The sequence below is a fragment of the Crinia signifera genome, chromosome 1 (genome assembly GCF_055691185.1).
Source record: "Crinia signifera chromosome 1, ASM5569118v1, whole genome shotgun sequence".
Taxonomy (NCBI): domain Eukaryota; kingdom Metazoa; phylum Chordata; class Amphibia; order Anura; family Myobatrachidae; genus Crinia; species Crinia signifera.
In genome coordinates, this window is record NC_139217.1 from 265,516,230 (window position 1) to 265,539,787 (window position 23,558).

The 23,558-nt window shown below is 43.9% G+C and overlaps 2 long non-coding RNA genes across 2 annotated transcripts in view; one reads left to right on the plus strand and one right to left on the minus strand.

Moving 5' to 3' along the window:
* Window positions 1-7,881, minus strand: part of LOC146028247 (uncharacterized) — a 78,754-nt gene extending 70,873 nt beyond the window's left edge. The window contains exon 1 of the long non-coding RNA XR_014455204.1: window positions 7,672-7,881. This is a non-coding gene — a long non-coding RNA (uncharacterized LOC146028247). The remainder of the gene's footprint in view (window positions 1-7,671) is intronic.
* Window positions 3,265-20,236, plus strand: LOC146028236 (uncharacterized). The gene is made up of 3 exons (XR_014455202.1): window positions 3,265-3,437; window positions 10,162-10,203; window positions 18,315-20,236. It is a non-coding gene; the product is annotated as an uncharacterized LOC146028236 (long non-coding RNA).
* The last annotated feature ends 3,322 nt before the right edge of the window (window positions 20,237-23,558 follow it).

Below are 23,558 nucleotides of genomic sequence, written 5' to 3' on the forward strand. Positions count from 1 at the left end.
CTCCCCCAGAGATATCCTCTTACGCCTACACTTCTTCTACATCAAGGAAGACATCCTCAAGGCCTCTCGCCAAGTGGAAGATGCAGACATCTTGGGCAATCTACAACTCTTCCCTGACTTCTCAATCCATACCATAACCAAACGAAGATCCTTTCAGCCTATTACAGCGGCTCTTCGTGCTCAGGATATACCATACCGATGGGGTTTCCCAGTTAAATTACTGGTGCGGAAGGACAGCTCTACTTTTGTCATCTCGTCTCTGGAGGCTGGTGTAAAACTTCTCCAGGAATGGGACATCCCTGTATCTGTTGCTTCAAGAAAAGGACAATTAAAGGTATTATCAATTGTAAAACCACATACGTGGTGTATCTTCTGATCTGTGCCTGTGGTATGAGATACAGTACGTGGGACAGACAAAAAGAGCTTTAAAAATCCGCATTTTAGAGCACTACAGAAATATAAAAAATCATATAACAAATCACAGTGTGCCGCGACATTTTTCAGTGTGTCAGAACGGAGATCCGAAAGACATGAGATTTACTGGCATAGAATCTGTTAATACAGATATTAGAGGTGGCAATAAGGATAAATTACTTTTAAAAAGGGAATCTTTTTGGATGTACCATCTGGGTACTTTGTACCCAGATGGATTAAATGAAGGTATGGAGATTACTCTCTTCATTGGATAAATATATAATTCTATTGTCTCTCTGATGGAATATTATATTGTTGTTTTTGCCACTTTGTTGTTTTTGTTGCATATATATATATATATTTTTTTGTTACATTGCTGCTTATGACATTTGTCTTTATCTATTTCAATTTATATAATATGCCTTTGTTCCATCCCGTATTCTGCTTTTGTATTTGTATTTTTATGTACTTTTTAAAATGCTTGTATTTTTAAAATTCTATTATGTATCTTTAAATGCTAGTCAGCATATTAGTATATACAATGCCGACATTGATTTTCGGTATGTTAATTACCTGGCATTATAATTGTTCCATTTGTATCATTTTTCTGTATAATCCTGTATAATAACTTATAATTTTTGCAATGTTCACATAATTGTGGAATCACTATTTGTTTTTTATTATTGTATGTGCGTGATATCGAAAAAATGATTCCTTTTTAAAAAAAAATTATTTTGTGAGTATCAGAAGAAGAGGCAATCTGGTGCTTAAAAAAATTCAAAACCTTTATAGACTGATTAGTCCTGGCAGGTCAAATTTGGCCACGCTAAAGTGATAACACTTATTTATGAAAGAGTTTAATATAGAGTTAAGAGCTCAGCTGCGGCTAAGATTGCCTCTCTCCATGTACGCGATTTAAGGGTAGGAGACTGACGCTAGGCCAGCCCTCTGACGAAGTCGACAACGAAATGCGTTGGAGCGTGGCCTAGCATCGTCTCTGACCCAAAGCTATCTGGGTGACTTCCACGCTGCTGCTGAGCCTCACGGCCGAGTGACATCATTGAGTGCAACCGCTCCAACAACTGTGCGTGCTGCACTTAAGGCAAGATGTATTAATATACATCGCCGCCCTTCGCCACGCCCCTGCCGCGATGCCATTGTCATTAAAATTGTAAAACTTTTTCATGCACTATGGAGCGCTTTCTCTTATTACTATTATATATATATATATATATAAAGACAAGAAAAAGGTATAGAGGTGCGCTGGTAGTTTCACAGAATGTGTGTACACACAAAAGTATAATAACAAATTTAAAAAATTTATTTCATAAAATGACATAAAACATACTGAATAGTACACATGATCCTGGTAGGATAAATTACATGTGTGACACACACTTTCCGACAGATTGTTGTAATGATATGATCAAGTTCTTATTTTCTCGGTTGAAGAACCCCTTTTCTGAAAGACCCTACGCGTTTCGTCCCAATAGGACTTCTTCAGGGGTGTTAGGGTATCAGTAATTTATCCTACCAGGATCATGTGTACTATTCAGTATGTTTTATGTCATTTTATGAAATAAATTTTTTAAATTTGTTATTATACTTTTGTGTGTACACACATTCTGTGAAACTACCAGCGCACCTCTATACCTTTTTCTTGTCTTTATGTCTACCATATACCTCTATTAACAGCGAGGTATCTAGAGGTGCTGCGAACCTTAGAGCGCAGACAAAGCCCCAACCCCCTTTTTTCTCTTGATATATATATATAAGGCACTTGGCAGGTGAGCTTTAAACCAGGAAAAAACGCATGCAGACTTTAGCTATGATGTGTCAGCAGTTGGCAGGCTCTTGAGAAACAATTGCTAGTGTAGGACTTGCAGTGAAATGGGGTCCCTTGGCGATGGGCTGCAAGCTTAAATGCATTGATCAATTCATGAACTAAAACCCCATTATTTATTTGATTAATTGTATACTAAGGTGAGTTTGTTCATTATGGAGAGTGTTGAGTCCCTGTATTTGTATTTATTAGAGCATGTGGTCACAGGCCACTTTCACCCCAACCTGGGAATGGCGAGTGCTGTTTGCACCCCATTCGCAGGGATGGCGAGTGTTGTGGTACTCTGTATGTGTGTATATATGTGGGTTAATTTTTATTAACCTTTGTTACTGTGATCATAGCTTTCTCTTTCACCCCAGATGAGCTAATTTATCTGTAACCTGTTACAGCTGCCCCTTTAATTCTAAGTCAGGTGTTGTGTTAGGTGACTGCCTCATCTTTAAAAGCCATAAGGCACTTGGCAGGTGAGCTTTAAACCAGGAAAAAACGCATGTCGACTTTAGCTATGATGTGTCAGCAGTTGGCAGGCTCTTGAGAAACAATTGCTAGTGTAGGACTTGCAGTGAAATGGGGTCCCTTGGCGATGGGCTGCAAGCTTAAATGCATTGATCAATTAATGAACTAAAACCCCATTATTTATTTGATTAATTGTATACTAAGGTGAGTTTGTTCATTATGGAGAGTGTTGAGTCCCTGTATTTGTATTTATTAGAGCATGTGGTCACAGGCCACTTTCACCCCAACCTGGGAATGGCGAGTGCTGTTTGCACCCCATTCGCAGGGATGGCGAGTGTTGTGGTACTCTGTATGTGTGTATATATGTGGGTTAATTTTTATTAACCTTTGTTACTGTGATCATAGCTTTCTCTTTCACCCCAGATGAGCTAATTTATCTGTAACCTGTTACAGCTGCCCCTTTAATTCTAAGTCAGGTGTTGTGTTAGGTGACTGCCTCATCTTTAAAAGCCATAAGGCACTTGGCAGGTGAGCTTTAAACCAGGAAAAAACGCATGTCGACTTTAGCTATGATGTGTCAGCAGTTGGCAGGCTCTTGAGAAACAATTGCTAGTGTAGGACTTGCAGTGAAATGGGGTCCCTTGGCGATGGGCTGCAAGCTTAAATGCATTGATCAATTCATGAACTAAAACCCCATTATTTATTTGATTAATTGTATACTAAGGTGAGTTTGTTCATTATGGAGAGTGTTGAGTCCCTGTATTTGTATTTATTAGAGCATGTGGTCACAGGCCACTTTCACCCCAACCTGGGAATGGCGAGTGCTGTTTGCACCCCATTCGCAGGGATGGCGAGTGTTGTGGTACTCTGTATGTGTGTATGTATATATATATATATATATATATATATATATATATATATATATATATATATATATATATATATATATATAACAGAGCTGTAATACAGATAAATCAGTATACCCAACATTGCTTGATTCGCTTTTAAGCGTTGAAGACTACAAATGATTGAGTTGAGTGCTCTAGACTCAATTTTCTTATATGCTAATTATTATGTTTTGTTGATTTACAAAACGTATGCATGTAATAAGACAGGGACCAACTAGTAAGAGAGTACTTCAATGAAAGAACTTGATTTGCAAAAATATGCTGTTGCAGTCACAGGTTAGGGTACGGAGACACCCAGTGACAGGGGGACAGATGTAATAATCTTGTGATAAGTGATAAAATAGAGTGATAAACCACCAACCAAAAAGCTCCTACCTGTCATCTTTCAAACACAGCCTGTGACATGGCAGGTAGGAGCTGATTGACTGGTAGTTTATCACTCTCCATTTTATCACTTTTCAAGCATAGTACATCTGGTCCAGGGTCTCTGATCTGCCACTTGTGTACAACAAGCATCATCTGATGGTATACCTTTTGGTTGCTCAGAATGTTTGTCACAACATCACTGGCGTATCTATAATGGGTGCAGTGTGTGCGATTCACACAGGCAGGGCCGTTTCTAGAGGCGGACAAGCCGTGCAGCAGCCCGGGGTGCCGCACGGCTTGTCCGCCTCTGTAAACAGCCAGGGCGCCAGGCAGCTCCCCCCCCAACCCTGACGCACACGCTGCCGCCGCCTGCCGCACTTCCTTCCCCCTCTCCCCTGGGGAGGGGAGGAGAGCGGAGCGCATCGCCCGTCTCTCCTTCCCCTCGGTCACTGGGCTGTCAGCCAATCAGAGCTCGCCTCGCGGGCCGGCAGCCAATCAGGAGCCAGCCCGCGAGGTATGAATGGCTGACGGCTCAGGTAGTGGTACACACAGTGAAGGGGAAGGGAAGGAGAGACGCTCCGCTCCCCTCCCCAGGAAAGAAGAAGAAGCAGCAGCAGCACCACCAGCGATGGCAGGGGACTTGAGGGGGAGACCCATGGCCACAGTGAGTTGTGCTGCTTCTGGCACTTTGGGGGCATATGTGTGGCACTTTGGGGGCATATGTGTGGCACTTTGGGGGCATATGTGTGGCACTGTAGGGACATGTGTGGCACTGTAGGGGCATATCTGTGGCACTGTAGGGGCATATCTGTGGCACTGTAGGGGCATATCTGTGGCACTGTGGGGGCATATCTGTGGCACTGTGGGGGCATATTTGGCACTGTAGGGGCATATGCGTGGCACTGCGAAGGCATATCTGTGGCACTGTGTGGGGGCATATTTGGCACTGTGGGGGCATATTTTGCACTGTGGGGGCATATATGTGGGGGCATATCTGTGGCACTGTGTGGGGCATATTTGGCACTGTGTGGGGCATATATGGCACTGTAGGGGCATATGTGTGGCACTGTGAAGGCATATCTGTGGCACTGTGGGGGCATATTTGGCACTGTGGGGGCATATTTTGCACTGTGGGGGCATATATGTGGCACTGTGGGGGCATATCTGGCACTGTGGGGGCATATGGCAGCGGCGCGGGACTGGAGGGGGAGACCCAGGGCCAGAGACAGTGAGTATTGCTGCTTGTGGCACTGTGGGGGCATATGTGTGGCACTGTGGGGGCATATGTGTGGCACTGTGGGGGCATATGTGTGGCACTGTGGGGGCATATCTGGCACTGTGGGGGCATATTAGTAAACGGTATCAGTTGTACGGCAGCGGCGCGTGGGGCATAATGTGTAATAGGCATTCGTGTGGGGAGTATTGTGTAATTGCCATCACAGTGTAAGTGTAATGGGCATCACAGTGTGGGGTCTAATGGGCATCATGGTGTGCGACATAATGTGTAATTGTCATCATGGTGTGCGACATAATGTGTAATTGTCATCATGGTGTGCGGCGTAATATGTAATTGTCATCACAGTGTGCGGCGTAATGTGTAATTGTCATCATAGTGTGCGGCGTTATGTGTAATTGGCATCACGGATAAAAAGTGTACAATGATTTAAGTAGCCTGTCATTGTTTGGCCTTGATCTGTGAGGCGTACTAGGTCACTGTGTGGGCCTTTATATTTTTATGTCACTGTGTGGCCTTCAGCCGGCCAACTTAAATGCGGGAGGACAATGACAATTCTTGCGGTAACCAATGTCTGGACATGCAGGTTGCAAAAATGAGATGTAAGGTACTTGTTTTCCTGCTAGACCATGCCCTTATATTAAGCCACACCCCCTATAAAAAGAAACCACGCCCCTATTTCGCCTTCGGCGCGCGCAATTTCTTATGTGTCTTTGGGGGGGGGGGGGGGCGCATTTTTTATTTCTTTGCCCTGGGAGCTAAATTGTCTAGAAACGGCCCTGCACACTGGCCCCTGGCACCTAGAGGGGTCCACACCGCATACCCCACATACAACATTTGACTACTTACCTTCCAGAGTCACATGTCGGCAGATTCACCACTGTAAAAACCGCTGCATCATTTAAATTTCCCTGCTATTTCCCTGGGACAGTGCTAGGGGCTTGTAGTGACCACAGTGACTACAGCGTGGCCTGAATAAAGGTTCCAGGTGCTCTAGGCTAATACACATGTAGCTCCCATTGCAATGCTGCTAAACACATGTGTATGGGCACTCAGACAGTAGCCCATGTGCATGTAACAAAAGCTATACAACTGGCATGTTTTCACACTCTGTGGATTTTTAGGGACTGGCAAATGGGAAGTATCCATAGAGGATATGGGAATTGGATGGTGGAAGCTTGGTGGATGAAGGTAGTGCTTACTTATGTACTAAGGTATCAGATAAATGGAAGAGATGTTGAGCAGAGTTTAGAAGGTTTAATGATAATAAGGTCTTGCAGTACAGTCAATGATTAAACTGAAATAGCATCAATCAGAAATAACTGGTAACGTGAGACATTAAGCAACAGTAATACAGTAGCAGTTCATATAATAATGGATGGACTGTTGCATAGAACTCCGATGAGGAACTGTAACGAGGTTGAGGGAGATTGAAGAACTTGGAGACCACTGTAAGGAGTTGTAGACTATGGCGAGGACCTTGGAGAATACTGTAACAAGTTGGGAATGAGTGAGGAACTTTGGGAATGACTGTAAATGAGTAAGGACTTGTAACTGTCTGGACTTGGAGCTGTGAAGACTTGGAGCTGTGAAGACTTGGAGCTGTCAAGACTTGGAGCTGTCAAGACTTGGAGCTGTCAAGACTTGGAGCTGTCAAGACTTGGAGCTGTCAAGACTTGGAGCTGTCAAGACTTGGAGCTGTCAAGACTTGGAGCTGTCAAGACTTGGAGCTGTCAAGACTTGGAGCTGTCAAGACTTGGAGCTGTCAAGACTTGGAGCTGTCAAGACTTGGAGCTGTCAAGACTTGGAGCTGTCAAGACTTGGAGCTGTCAAGACTTGGAACTGTCAAGACTTGGAGCTGTGAAGATGTGGTATAACTGTGGTTAACTGTAGCACTTGGTACAATTGCTATGGCAGTGGAAGCAACCGTGATATAACTGAATAACTGGAGAGCTTGGTTATGACTGTGGTTAGCTGCAGCCCTAACTGTGTATAACTGAAGCACTTGGATACAACTTAGAATAACTGCAACACTTAAATACAAATTGAGAATAACTGCGGCACTTGGACACAACTTAGAATGACTGTGACACTTGGATGCAACTTAGAATAACTGCAGCACTTTGGTACAACTTGAGAGTAACTGTGGCACTTGGATACAGTTTAGAACAGTGGTCAGGGAACGCGGTCCTCATTACCCCACACAGTGCATGTTTTGCTGGTAACCCAGCAGGTGCACAGGTGTACTAATTACTCAGACACATTTTATAAGGTCCGCAGGTGGAGTTAATTATTTCACTTGTGATTCTGTGAGGAGACCTGCAAAACATGCACTGCGTGGGGTAATGAGGACTGAGTTCCCTGACCACTGGTTTAGAATAACTGTGGCACTTGAATGCAACTTGAAAATAACTGTGACACTTGGATCCAACTTAGAATAACTGCAGTACCTTGAATATAGCTGAGAGTCACTGTGAGCTTTGGAGAACAACTGTGAAGCGCTTGGAGGTAATCCCTTGGAGGTAATCCCAACAGCATGTCCCCTGCAGCATGCTGGTGGGTCACTGCGGCACTGGTACCTTTAAGGTACACTGGACAGGAGCATCAGCAGGTTAATCAGGAATACTGTGGAGCGCAAAGCCACTGAACCACTCTCCAGGAGGTAGACTGAAGCACTGGCAGGAAAACATGGGACAGACCCCTTTTATCAGGGAAAGACTCACGGGATTGGCTGGAGAAAACCCCTGGCAGGAGATTGGAGAAACCTTGGTCTCCAATATGGCTGCTCCCTTACTGGAGACACTGCAGAGAACCAGGCACACCTCCTCTCACAGCCACAGACATGCAGCAGGTCTGCTACTTCACTACACTGTGCTACAATGGCGGCCTCCACTGCCACACCATGCTGCCCAGATCCGGCCTCCTGTGTGCACGTGGCCCTTAGAGCAGACAGCATGACCACCACCTGCGGTAAGCCTCTGCGCACTGACACATGTAGGATCTAATGCTGGTGGCATGGGAAGGAGACTTTGGCTTTAGGCTGCCCAGCTGGTGCTGTAGCACAATGTACATATAGCATACATGCCTACCCTCCCGCATTTAGCGGGAGGCTCCCGCTATTTGCATTACCCCCCCGCTGCCCCGCAAACATACCGGCACCTCCCGCTTTTTGGGTCTCTCAATAAAATCCGGACTGCGCATGTAGGGGGCGGGCTTGTGCGGCAACATCACTGCCGGCCACCGCGGGGATATGGGTGGCCGAGCTGCTGCTGCCAGGAAGTCGGGAGGAGTACTGCAGGAGTGTCAGCATAAGCAGCAGCCAGGGCTTCCGGAGTTGGCTCCGCCCACCACACTCCGTGCCTCAGCCCTACTCATGGTTGCTCTGCCTGCTTCTCCTGTCACCGGCTGGCGGCTGCCCAATGCTTCCCCCTCACCACACTGCCTGCTCCCACCACACACAGGGTCCCTGCACTCCCCTACAAGGATCAACACAGCTAGGTGAGTGCTGTGTGTACTGGGGAGTGTGGGCTGAAATATATATATGGGAGAGAAACTGTGTGTGTGTGTGTGTGTGTGTGTGTGTGTGTGTGGGGGGGGGGGGGGTGTTTATAATGTAATATAGGGGAGGCTGTTTATAATGTATTATGGGGTGAATGTATATAATGTACTATAGTATCAGGGAGTTGTATATAATGTCATATGGGGGAGTAACTGCAATGTGTGTGTGGGGGGCTGTGTATAATGTAATATGGCTGTGTGTAATATGGGGGGTGGTGTATAATGTAATATGGGGGCTGTGCATAATGTAATATGAGGGGGTGGTGTATAATGTAATATGGGGGGTAGTGTATAATGTAATATGGGGGACTGTGTATAGTGTAATATGGAGGGCTGTGTATAATGTAATATGGGGGCTGTGTATAATGTAATATGGGGGCTGTGTATAATGTAATATGGGGGGTGGTGTATAATGTAATATGGGGGACTGTGTATAGTGTAATATGGGGGGTGGTGTATAATGTAATATGGGGGGCTGTGTATAGTGTAATATGGGGGGTGGTGTATAATGTAATATGGCGGACTGTGTATAGTGTAATATGGGGGGTGGTGTATAATGTAATATGGGGGTGGTGTATAATGTAATATGGGGGCTGTGTATAATGTAATATGTCTCTGTGTGTAATATGGGGTGGCAGTGTATAATGCACTTTGGGGCTGATTCACGTCCAGTATCACTCTCGCCGAGGTGTTCGCACTCTCAGGGGAGGGAAGGGGGCGGGCAGGGGGCTGGAACAGAGGAACGCCCAGTGTTTTATGCGAGCTATGTATGGATGCAGTACAATACTTAAACTATTTTTTTCTTTTTGCTGCTTTTAGTACTATAGCATACCTCCGAACTGTCCTGATTATAGAGGCCATGCCCACATGACCTGTAGCTCCGCTCTTTCCCGTGGGGGGGGGGGGCTGCGTCGGGAAAGTTGGGAGGTATGTGTCGCCCTCTCCGGCTTGGTAAGTATTAAGGTGGTTATCTTCAGATTAAGTATCCACATGAAAGATGCTTTAGGTGAGTTTTATTTAACAACTAGATAGTGACATAAACATATATATCGTAACAAGGCACAAGTACTTGGACAACACAGCCAATCTACAATTTCTGTAACACAGACAACAAGGTTTTATTAGACCGGAACGTGATCTGCTCCCTTCTTGGTTTCTGCGACTCAGGCTGTCTCGGGAAACATTGGCTTAGTTGTCTTACCTTTAGTTGCCCGTAACAACACAAACAATATTCTCAATTAAATTAACAAAAATACTAACTATTTTACCCTCAAGAGTGATAGGCCTCTCACTACTGTTTAATTAATAAAGCTAAAATATTGTTGAGCAATAATGTATAACTAGTGCACTTACTCAACCTTATGTACTTTCTTATTTTCTAGATACCTTCGACCTCGTACTCCTCCACTTCTACACTTCTACAGGTAAGTAACACAAATTCTAAATCTATAACTATGAATGTCAATGTCTTAGTTTAGTTAAAGTCAATACGCTATGCAAACTCTGTTGCTGTAAAACATTTCCTCCACATTTCCTTAAACTTCAGTCTGTTTATACCGAATCCTTCTGCCTTAGAATACCTTTATCTGGCAAGGGTATCTATACCAGCGCTGCCTTTTCCTGCACTGTCCCTAATGCTTAATTGATGACAAAGTCGCGTCTTCCGGGGCGTCCCCTGGCTCTAAGCCGGGTTTAGCCCTTATACAGGTAGCGAATAAACACTTCTCTTTGGATACCGGTGAGCCTTATGAGCGTCCCCTGACTCGGCCAGTCGGGTTTAGCTCTCTGCCTTGCTGCTTCCTTAACTCCCTGTTAGCTGACTGAAGGTGTCCCCTGATAGGCGTCCCCTGACACTGGCCGTCGGGTTTAGCCGGGACTTTGTTGTAAGATGTCGTCCTGCGCTAGCCTAGGCTGATGGGTTGCTTGCTTGGAAATGCTAGAGGTTACTCAGTCCTTTCTTAACCACTTTATGCCAACACTAGCTGTCAGTTTCTCTCTACGGCCACAAGGTGTCCCTGTTGCAGAGCCCTCTAACTGAACTGTATGGTACTTAGGCTACCTGCTCGCCTCAGCTCCTTCTCACCGTCTGCTGACCAGATTTGAGGTTCCTGCTCTGTAGCCCTGCAGTAGCACTAATTACTTAAGGATTCCTGCCTGCCTCACTTAATTCCCACAGTTATCGGGTAGTGTCTAGATACTCACTCACACTCCTGCTGCGGGATCACCAGTTCGTTCCGACTTCTCCCCTGGCCTTTAGAAGGACCCGGCCGTCGACACGCCTCCCAGCCCGCCTCCTCGATGACGCAGCTGCCGGATCTCCGCTATGACTTTCCTGTTCTGGAAGCCGCCGATCACCACTCTGTCACCGCTCTTCAGGACACTGCACCGGAGCTCCGGTAAGCACTCCCGGATTATCCTCCCTAATTCAGTCACGCTGTCTACTATCAGAAACTGCTGCGTAGCTCTGCTTCCTTCATTCTCTGCCCGTCAACTGCGACACAGCCGTTAACGGCTCGGCTTTTTAACCCTTTCCTCACGCGCCCTGCTCAGAGCCGCAGGCACGCTCCTGGAAACTTTATTTACACAGTTCTCATCCTTACTGCACATCAGTGCGATCCAATAGGGTCCTAGTCCTGTCTCCTTCCTATAGCCCACAGTCCTCGGGGACTGGCACGAGACCCCCTGGGTTCAACACAGGCTATGTCTAACACAATATACATGTATACAAATAAATAGGATGTTTGCACAGCCCCTCATTTTACATTAGCTATATACAAGGGTCAGCACTGAGTTTTAGTTATAGGGAAACCTTACCCCTTTAAGGGGATGTCACATTCTTCCCCTCTGAACAATGGCATGTCCACAGGCCACCTCACATCACCTCCACTCCTTTCTAATTATAGTAGACTGGTAGAAGGATGAATATCTAATCTCTGTACCTGGAGGGCACGACACCCCTGGTACTTCGTTCAGAACGCCGTAGTTCTGGCACCGGCACTCCAAACGGTGTCTCTTGGCCCCGTCGGTCATTTGCTCAATTTCACTGAGACCAGGAGGATCCATTTCAACTGGAATAGTTGGGGAGAGATAGGGGTTAGCGGAACCCACTCCACTCAGAGGCCAGAAGAGCATCATCATGTAATCAAAGGATTCCCAAGGTTGACTAACCTCGGCGGCTAGGGGCGAATCACTGGCACTCTGCTTCTTAGTAGCCAATTTCTCTTGGGGAACCAACGACTCCATATATTTCTTCAATTGGCTGCGATGGACTAACCATACTCCTTCGGCACTCAGCCTGGAAACTTTGTATGTGTCCACATCGGGATAGGGAATATCCACTACCTTGTACAGCTCAGACTCCCAGAACGGTTCTATTTTAGTCTGACGGCGATTTAAAAAACCTTACCCCTTTAAGGGGATGTCACATATGCTATAGGAATCTCCCTGAAACTGGTTTTCAAAAGTAGGCAAGTATGCATATAGTAATGATTCTATCAGTAAATTACATTAGCCCAGCCACCTGGTAGTCACCTTAAGAACTGTACTCTCCCCCCCCTTGCCCCTCACACACACACACACACACACACACACACACACACACACACACACACACACACACACACACACACACACACACACAGTACAATAGTAAAGGTTATGGCTAACAAACATGGAATAAATTAGTCCTTCATTTTATTCCTCGGCTGTCATCTGCAACATAGGCTTTCCCCCCCCTCCCACTCTCCACACACACACACACACACACACACACACACACACACACACACACACACACACCATTCCTGGCACCCTAGGCAGCATCTTTATCAGCCTTTTGGTTAATCTGGCTCTGGTCCACTGTCTATTGCTCTGCTAGCTAAAGAGGAAGCGGCCTAGACGGGGACTGCACTCGGTCCGCCTCCTCTCTTAATGTGCCCCTGTGCGACATGCCTATGTTTGGCTCACCCCCTCACCTCCCACAAATGCTCACTGACTGTCACTTACTTGGCAAATAAATTCTTACTGCTTGTGCTTGCACTAGTCAATCCCTTTCTGTTCAGTACAACTCTGACACATGTGCAGTATAAAACAAATTCCTTAACCGTGCAAACATTGTGTCTACCTCTTACTCAGACACTCTGTGATCATATATATTATGTAAGCGACTGATAAATCTGGAGTATATACAAACTTACACACTAATGTGAAGGCATTATGGAAGTTATTCAGACCAAACAACGTCAAAATCCAGCAACTATTCTGATCGCTAGCTGTTCACAAGTTAATTAACAGGAAGCCGCCATTTGTGGGTGTCACCTGGACGTTTTCTGAAAGTGTCAGGAAAAATGCATGTGTGGTCAAGCGTTTTCAGGGAGGGCGTATGACCTCAGCTCCAGCCTCGATCAGCCAGTTTCTATCACAGATAGAGCAGGTTCTGGGTTACACACAGACAGCACAGACTGGTATAATCATTCAATGGTGAGTGAGTTTCATGTGGATGTTAGCCGCTGATTGGGTGATTTTCACAAGCCATTCACAGACTTGCACAGAGCGGGTTTTCACAGTCGGCTATCTGATCATGAGGCTCTGCTAACAGCTTGTAAACCTGCAGGCAGGGCCCTCATACTTTTTTTCTGTAAACTATATACCCACTTTGTTGTATCCTTGTTTCCAATTGTAAAGCGCAACATAATTTGCTGCGTTATGTAAGAAACTGTTAATAAATATATAAATCACCCAGCAGTGATCAGGTCTGACTAACCCCACTCTATTTTGCTGTTCAATAAGAATATCTATATATTATGTATGCAAGATATGCTGTGTGTGCATAGAATATAATAGTACTGTGTTACAGAAGAAGTAATATACTACTTAGTTACATAGGGCCTTATTCTAGTTCACTCTTTCTGACAAAATCCTTCTTAGATGGACAAAACCATGTGCACTGCAGGTGGGGCAGATGTCACTTGTGCACAGAGAATTAGATTTAGGTGGGGTTTTACTTCAAAGTGAGATGATATATATTGCAGTGTAAAAATAATGCAGCCCGTATTTACCCTGCACAGAAAGAAAAGAACTCACTCAAATCGAATTCTCTCTGCACATTTTACATCTGCCCCACCTGCAGTGCACATGGTTTTGTCCATCTAAGAAGGATTTTGTCAGAAAGAGTGAACTAGAATAAGGCCCATAGTTACATAGAAGTTAAGGCCGAATAAAGACGTGTGTCCATCAAGTTCAACCTTGTTTAGTGTGTATGATCCATTTGCTACATCCCCTATTATGTGTTGTATATTCTTATTTATTTAAAGACATATTATGATTCTTGTTTGTACTCCTGGATGTTTTTGGCCAATAGATGTTTCCAACCTTATTTTAAACTTATTTATTGTGTCTGCCGACACCACCTCCCCAGGAAGAGAGTTCCACAATTTGGCTGCCCTGTCCATAAAAAAATATTTTCCTTCTAAGGGAACAAAATATTTTTTCCTCTAGTCTAAACTCATGCCCATGTGTCCTAGAGTCCTTCCTCAAAGCTAAAAGGTTGCCTGACAGTTCCTTATATTGGCTTTTGATATATTTGTACACGTTTAGCATGTCCACTGAAACGTCTCTTTTCTAACGTAAATAATTCCAATTTGTTCAAACTGTCTTTATACAGTAGTTTCTTTGTTGCAGTCTTCATACAGTAGTTTAAATTCTCCAATCCCTATATTAGCTAGAGAGAAGATGCAACATTGTTTTTCTTTATCATTTTCTTTATCATTCAGACTTTGATGTCGTTGCTCACTACATTGCTTACAATAAATCCATCCAATTTTTCTGTCCTTTAAGATTGTCACAGTCAAGTCAGTATTCAATTACATTTGATCATTGTCTCCTTGTATTCAGTTAACCTTGATAAGATGGGGCATGCTGAAGTTTATCAGGATTTTGTTTCACCTGCCTCCAGCAGGCAAAGCAAAATCCCAGAAAATGTCACTGTTTCATTTTTTTATTCAGGTGTCCAAACTGGATATCCTGAAAAAAATCATGGAAAAACTCCTGATGTTCCCAGGGTTAATTGAATACCAGCCACAGCTATTTTACTATGCAGATGCCTAGCCTCTCTACTAGTGTGGGAAGGGATTGCTTTATGGATTCACTGGAGCTGTCATCTCTGCTGTAATGTGCCATCTAAACCTATTTATACACTATCCTTCAATAGTTTGGGGTCAATTATTTTGTCCTTCAAACTTTGCTTTCGTCAAAGAATGTTCATTTAGCAGCAATTGCAGCATTGCAGTCCTGTGCATAGGCGTGCGCACAGGGGGTGCCAGGGGTGCACAGGCACCTCCTAATGATGGGCACCCCCTGACAATTGCAGCGAGAGCCGACATCAGGGGGAGCGGAGCAAGCTCGGCTGCAGTGTGTGTGACAGACGTGGCAGAGCCGGGCTGCTGCAGCAGGATACAGTACAATCTGTATCTAGTGAGGCCCCTGGCTGCCTCTAGGGGGAGCTGACGTACACAGCTTCGCTGCCTGGGTGAGGAGGGACTGAGGACTTCCTGCCTGCTGCAGGTCTGCTCTGCTCTGCTTACCGGGACTCAGGAGGTGCTGGAACAGGGGGGTTTGTATATCATCTGGCAGTCTATGGCTTTGTTTTATTGGGAAGGGGGGGGGGGGTATAAAAAGTTGTTTTTATATTTGTCTTTAATGATGCTGCCTGTTTTTTATTGTTATGCCAAAAGGGTGTGTGTGTGTGTATGTATCAGATTTTTGTATGTATACTGCATGTGTGTGTGTGCATAGAGGGGCTGTGTATATGTATGCTGTGTGTGTGTGTGTGTGTGTGTGTGTGTGTGTGTGTGTGTGTGTGTGGGAGGGGGCTCTGTGTATACTACAGTACATCTATGTGTGTGTGTGTGTGTGTGCGTATGTATGATATGTATGTGTATGTGTATAGTGTGTGTGTGTGTGTGTGTATGTATGTGTATGTATGTGTGTGTGTGTGTGTGTGTGTGTGTGTATATATATATATGTGTGTGTGTGTGTGTGTGTGTGTGTGTGTGTATATATATGTATATATATATATATATATATATTTTCTTATGCAGGGTCCGGCACTCCTCATTCAAACGTGCGTCTATTTTGCCCAGGTGCCCATCCGGAGAGAAAGTACTTTCCACCATATACACTGCAAATAAGGATGTCACTCCGGGTCTTTCTTTGTGCAAAAAAAGTTTTTTTACTGCTGCCTATGGCGTTTCGGGACTAGCCCGTCGTGTATGTCCTGAAGACCGGCTAGTCCTGAAACGCCGTAGGCAGCAGTAAAGCACCTTTTTTTGCACAAAGAAAGACCCGGAGTGACATCCTTATTTGCAGTGTATGTATATATATATATATATATATATATATATATATATATATATATATATACTGTAGGGGGCTGTGTATATGTATACTATGTGTGGGGGGGTTCTGTATGTATATACCTGTGTCCTGCGTGTGCATAGGGGGCTGTGTATATGTATAGTATGTGTGGGGGGGGGGGGACGGACGACTCTGTATGTGTATACTATGAGTGTGTATGTGTTGGCTGTTTGTATGTATACTATGTGTGTGTATCAGCTGTGCGTATGTATACTGTGTCCTACTTGCCTACAGTCTCAGAATGGATGGTAGGCTCATAAAAATTACAGTGTGTGGCATAACGTGTAATGGGCATTATGGAATGTGGTATACTATGTAATGGCTGTGTGATGTGTAATATGCATTACGGTGTAAATTTTTGGCGCGCACCGTCCCTATTATGCGAAGATTTGTCAAGTCCTGACATAATGTGGAATGGGCATAACTGTGAGATGGCATTACTGTGTGTGGCATGTGTGATGGGCATTATTGTGTGTGGCATTATGTCTAATGGGCGTTACAGTGTGTGGCATTATGTATAATAATACGCAATGATGAACACGCCCAGTAGGCGTGATGGACACGCCCCTCCAATGGTGCACCCCCTAAGAAAATGGGCTGCGCACGCCTATGGTCCTGTGGTATTCTAGCTGTTCATTTGTTGAGGTAATCTGAAGAAATTTCACCCCATGCTTTCTGAAGCACCTTCCACAAGTTGGATCTTGCATACTATACTCCCACAACAGCTCTGTGGGGTTAAGTTCTGGTGACTGTGCTGGCCACTCTATTACAGAAAAAACACCAGCTGCCTGCTTCTTCCATAAATAGTTCTTGCATAATTTGTAGTTGTGCTTTGAGTCATCGTCCTGTTGGAGGAAATTGGCTCCAATCAAATGTTAAATCCTTATTCAAAATCCCTTTTACCTTGTACAAATCTCCCACTTTACCAGCACCAAAGAAGCCCCAGACCACCATATTATTTCCACAATGCTTGACATGGCATCAGGCACTCTTCCAGCATCCTTTCACTTGTTCTGCATCTCACAAATGTTCTTCTGTGTGATCCAAAAACCTCAAACTTCGATTTGACTGTCCACAATACTTTTTTCCAATCTTCCTCTATCCAATGTCTGTGTTCTTTTGCCCATATTAATCTTTTCCTTTTATTGGCCAGTCTTAGATACAGTATGTCCTTTTTTCTTTGCCACTCTGCCTAGAAAGCCAGCATCCCAGAGATGCCTCTTCACTGTAGACATTGGTGTTTTGCAGGTACCATTTAATGAAGCTGCCAGTTGAGGACCTCTGAGGCATCTATTTCCCTAACAAGAGACTATAGTGTACTTGTCTTCTTGCTCAGATGTGTACTGGGGCCTCCATTTTGTCTTTCTACTGTGGGTAGAGCCTGTTTGTGCTGTTCTCTGAAAGGAGTAGTACATACTGTTGTAGTAAAGGTTTAGTTTCTTGGCAACTTCTCACATGGAATAGCTTACATTTCGAAGAACAAGAATAGACTGTTTTTCTGGTTATTTTGAGAGTATAATTGAACCCACAAATATGATGCTCCATATACTCAACTAGCTCAAAGGAAGGCCAGTTCTATAGCTTCTCTAACAAGCCAACCCATTTTCAAAAAAACAGTACTTTTCTTTCAAAAATAATTTCTAAGCGACCCAAACTTTTGAACAGTAGTGTATGTGCCCATACTTTTATACATTTTGGGTACCACATGCAGTATGCCTATTTATTTTGCTGACTCGCACATGCACATTGGAGCTGGAACCACATACTTGGACTTTCAATTCTACTTTCATTAAAAAGAACACAAAAACAATAAAATTATAAACTTTTTTTTTGTTAAATAAAAAAAGCAGTTGAATCTGATGTTTCCACCCAGAGATGGTGATAGCAATATGTATACTGTAATCCTTCTTAAATATGATGTTCTGTGTTTTTAGTATTGATGCCTAACTAGTAATTTGACTTTTGATTCTGATTTAACTCCTACATAGCTGGAATGGAGACAGAGAATGGCAAAAATTAGCACTGATAAATTTCATTCAGTGAGGTATATATATTCAGACTGCAGCTGAAATGTATTTATCGCCATTAAATGTCCTTGTCTCTCTCTTTATTGTTTCTACAGCTTGCCCAAGAGTCGAAAGGTAACAGAAAGAGCAGAAAGTCCTTGTACCGGCACAAGCTAACATGGAATTGTATAGATTTTCTCACTTTCCATGTGCATGTTTATCTGTGAGCAGAGAACACTTTTGATCCCATCTGATCTGAATGCTGAGCCTTGTCTGAAGCTGGAGACAGGATGAAATATGCAGTGAAGGGGAGAAGACATTCTCACACATCAAGAGAGCCCACGGAGTGTGTTATATTACAGAGCTCCTAATGGCATGTCCCTTTGCGGCCATTGATTTAGATGAAATAACCCAGCCGGGTGTGTAATTGTGTACAGATATTGTAGCTTTTTTACATGCATTTTTGCAGGTCTTGGGGCACACACAGGAAATGAAAGTTTTCAGGCCGATAGCTATTTTTTTTTTTTAACACTGCTAAAAGAAGGTTATCGAAAAAGTTGGAAATAAAAATAAAACTTTTATTTCCATTATTGCAAGAAGCCTGGCACTTAAATGCATTTGAATAACTGAGCAGGGTAATACCCACGCAGAACTAATAAATGTGGGTATAACTGCAAAGATTGGCCATTGCTAATAACTCCTTGTTCAGATATTATTTCAGTTCATGCATTTTGCTGCTCTGGTGCGAATGCCCTAGACTGATTTTATGTAATTAGGTCCAAGTTCCCTCGATGCTCTAAAACATATTTTAAGCCTGTGTTATTAATGTTTTAGTAATTGTCTGATTCATATTAGCTTTATATCTTTCCCCAATGCTTCCTGTGTGGTGTGGCAAAGCTTACAAGGTCAGACAGGTTCCTGATTGCTAACTTGGCTCCCAGCAGCGGCCACTAGCCCCACGATAGACAGTCACGCTGTGTATGTTTACACGATGATTTCTATTCATGAGCACACCAATCAAGAACAGCATGAGGCAGTTCAACTGTATAAAATATCCTCGGCTCAGAGATAAATATGCAGGGTTATGTTTTTTTATTATTTCAAGTCCGGCAGTCTTATAAATACCTAGAAACCCAGGGAGTCTCAAGTTAAAAGCCCTATTTGGACTTTTTTTTTCGGTCACTTAAGAAATGCATAGCTTTCCTTGTTTTGAAACCTCTGCTACATATCTGATTGTTAGCAAGTCCTGACTCACTTTTTAATTAAAAGCAGAGATGAAGGGATCAATGAACTATTTAACGTGTCCTATAACCTGCGGGAGAAGTCTGAATGATTATTGGCCATGTACACGCTCTCTTACACATGATGATATTACAAGGGGTTAATCACTTTCAGTACTCAATTTCTCACTTAACTATTAAACAGGTTACAAAGTTGACTTCAATTCCCCACAAAACTCTTAACTTGGCTGCCATCAATCAGACAGTTTTACTCAGAATATTTAGGTGTATAGTTCAACACACAGCTGTCCTGTAAACAGTTAACACATTGGAGGCAATGCATTAATGTTAAAAATCCAGTCAAAATTCGAAAATGCAGTTTAGAGGTTTGACAGCATTCCCCATATGCACCAATATCCTGAAAACAAAGATTTTTGGGGCTTGCCTTGGATCCAATAGGCAGTGCTGTTCCTTAAGGTCCTTTTCACAGTGCTTTTTGGAATATATTATGTAGCAAGTACATTACAATTGTTAACACCATATTCAGACAGTTATGAATTAAACTGGTTTTAAAAGCAAAAGAAATGTCAAATAATAAACAAAAAAGTCATAATTTAATTTATTACTTTCTGCAAAAGTAAACATATGACATTATATTGACGAGGTGGGGAAGCCTCGTATTAGTCTCGGTCTACTTACACAGATGAGAAAAAGCTAAATTCTAAACAATTTCTTAACAAAAATGTCCCACAGAACTGAATGGGGCCGAGCTGGACGTGAATTGAGTATACATTGCTCAAAGAAACGTTCACAAGAAATTTACAGTACAATATGTATTTCTGCACATATGCAGAGCTGTACTTAGGGGCACTTCTAGAGAGGAGTGTGCAGACTCAGTCTGGACCCTCTCGTCTCTAGCTGGCCGTTTTATAGACTCGAGGCATTAGTATCACTAGGGGACCCTAGTGGTGTCCAAGCGTCTACTGCGCATGCAAAGGTCTCTGAGAAAATGGTACGGCAGCCAATTCCCCAGTTATTTTGTAACTGTGCATGCGTGAAATGCCAGGAAAATGGTCACCATGTATTTTCTAAGTGATTTCTACAGTGCTGCTGTATTGGAAAAACTGGATGCAGGGTATGCAGTGTGAGCCCCCTGGACCCTGGTGGGCCTGTTTCCACAGCGCACATAGCACCCATTATAAATACGCCAGTGGCTGCACAGAGGGACAGATTAAGGGCCTAATGGTCCTGGAGCTGTAAATGTTGAATTGTCTATTATGATGAATGGAGAAGGTGAGGCCAATGCCATGTGTGCATGGAGGTCCCATACACTATACACCCCAATGTCTCCCATGAAATATAAGTACAAAAATTGCACAATTTAATACTTATTCTGATTTATGGCCAACCATGTGGCTAGCTGGTGCCTGTCTGGTAATTATCATTCTGTCATGATGGTTGGCCTATTTTCATGTGGAAGCCTGGAGCTGCAGATCCATCCGCCCCATTGTTAATTTGGCCCTGGCTGCACACACCTTCACTTGTGCACATCTCTGCTTCTTGCAGCATATGCACCGTTTGCGCTACTAGTCATTATCATGAGTCCGGACTGGGCGTACTGTACACCTAACCAGTGCTTATAGTCTGTCTATACAGCACAGCTTGCCTTTGCATGAACATGCCCTTATTAAACTTGTGCCATGTGAGAAAGTCCCTTCAGACCTGTCGTACCTGCCAAGTGTACTTACCATCAGAATGTTTTAGTCTCATTCTTGTGTGGAAGCACAATTTCTGGGCATGGCCAGTGGGAGTTCAAGCAAGATAAACTATGCAAACAGGACATACATTCAGTTGGTTCCATTATTTTTTAAGGGGCTTACACATGATCATTAAACTGACTTTATTTTTACATAATTTCACCCCTGTTAAATCAAGGCTATAACAAAGGAGATATGACTTATATGGCCTTTTTATAGCCTTGCCCTGATCATATATACACACTCCCCATACCATGGGATGTATAAATTGTAGAATTCATCAAACTCTAACAATGTATTATTTTTGGAATTTGACAGTGAAACTATTTTCCATACTGAGATTGTGTCGTTTTCTGAATGTCCTCACAACCTGCTATTTACATGCTAGCTTGTGCAGGAAAGGGATCTTTTGAGATCCCTCCTTGTTGTCTACATACTACCGCAGGCACTACCATCAGCAGAGTAGTATACCACACTGCAGTTCCTAGCTCCTGTCACTGCAGAAAAGCCAACACTTTGAGGGCGACACCCCCCCTGCTCTTGGCTAGTGACACAACTGTCTCTGGTTTACCTCCCAATGGCACCTGTCACTCACCAATTCCTCAACAGTCTACACTGCACCCAGAGCCGGCCCTAGGCATAGGCATACTAGGCAATTGCCTAGGGCATCGGCCTATGCCTAGGGGCAGCCTCCTCTTACCATTGGTGATCAGTGGGGGCCAGGGCAGTTGATTGCTAGCGCCCTAAGCTGAATAAACACTGCCTGCCCGGGGACCACCCCGCCTGCACGCGATAGCGCTGAAGCGGGTGCTCAGTGCTGCGGCTGCTGGAGAGGCTGCGGTGCTGTATGCTGAAATGAATGCCCCTAAGAAAAATGGGCGCTTATGAGAAGGGCTGCTGCGCATGTGGAGTCAGTCAGACTCCAGGCGCCCTGTCCCTTCTCCGCCAACTGCATGATAACAATAGGCAGAGGCGGACGAATCCCAGCCCAATGAATCTAGCAGTTTTTTAAGTAAGTGAACGCATATAACATATTTTCAAGGGGTGCCGCCATGTGTCATGTATAATTCCACGGGTGCCGTCATGTATAATTGCAAGGGTTCCGCTATGTTTTTTGTATAATTTCAGGGGTGCTCCATGTGTTCCATATAATTCCAGCGGTGTCACCATGTATGCTGTATTAGGTCAGGGGTGTTGCCATGTTTGCTGTATCAGTCCAGGGGTGCCGCCATCTGTGCCGTATAATTCTTGTGGTGCCCCATATGTGCCGTATCAGTCCAGGGGTGCTGCAATGTGTGCTGTATAATTCCAGGAGTGCTGCCATTTGCGCTGTATAATTACAGGGTACAGGGGTGCCCCATGTGTGCTGTATCAGTCCAAGGGTGCTTTCCCTATTTTTTTTCACTTTTACTGCAAGAGGTACTGTGTAGTGTGTTATAACAGTCATGGGGTGATGCTTAGTGTGCCGTATTAGTTCAGGGGTGCTGCTAAGTGTACCGTAGTATATATATTGATATAAACCAGCTTGTCAGCTTGTTATATTTGGTGTCTAAAGATAAACTTAGTGGTGGGATTATTTGCTAGGGGCACCAACAAAAATCTTGCCTAGGGCATCAAATTGGCTAGGGCCGGCTCTGACTTCGCCCACAGCACAGCTTCCCAGCTGCGCAACCCCAGCAGCACAGGACCTGAAGTTCATAACCCACAACCTCTCATCGCAAGTAAAGGTGCCCATACACAGGTCTGATTTGGGCCAATTTCACCTGATTCCAATAGATCGTGCCAAAATATCAGGTGAAATCGGCCCAAATCGGAGGTGTTTAACATGTGGTCAGATTGATCACAATCTTGTGAACTCGCTGAACTCCTCTAGCAGTTCCCCAGGAGTTCTTTTACATGTGACAAATCGCACACCAAGTGCCAAGTCGGAAGGAGCCTTCCCGGGAAGCTGCTGGGTGAGCGAAAGGAAAAACAATTGGCAAATGTGAGGGTAAGAATTTAAATCTAAATTTTCTCATTTCACTTTTTTTTTTTTTTTTTTTAATATATATAATGAATATCCCCCAAAGACTCTTTATACACTCCTATCCAGCAGTGAGCTGGTAAAGCACATGCAGTGCCAGGATCCTTTTCTTATTACTCTAATATCTCAAACAGAGGAACCCATTTATCAAACTCCTTGCAATGAGCTTTTGTCACAAGAAGAGGAATGGTCAGCTGGTGGTATTAGTGTGTGGCTGGGAGAGACGGAGAACTATATGTCAAACCATTTTTAATATCCTCTGTTGTGAAATAACTGTTGCAATGTACAGGAGACCACACTTTGTGTGACTATGAGCCTTATTCTAGTTTACTCTTTCTGCTAAAAATCCTTCTTAGATGG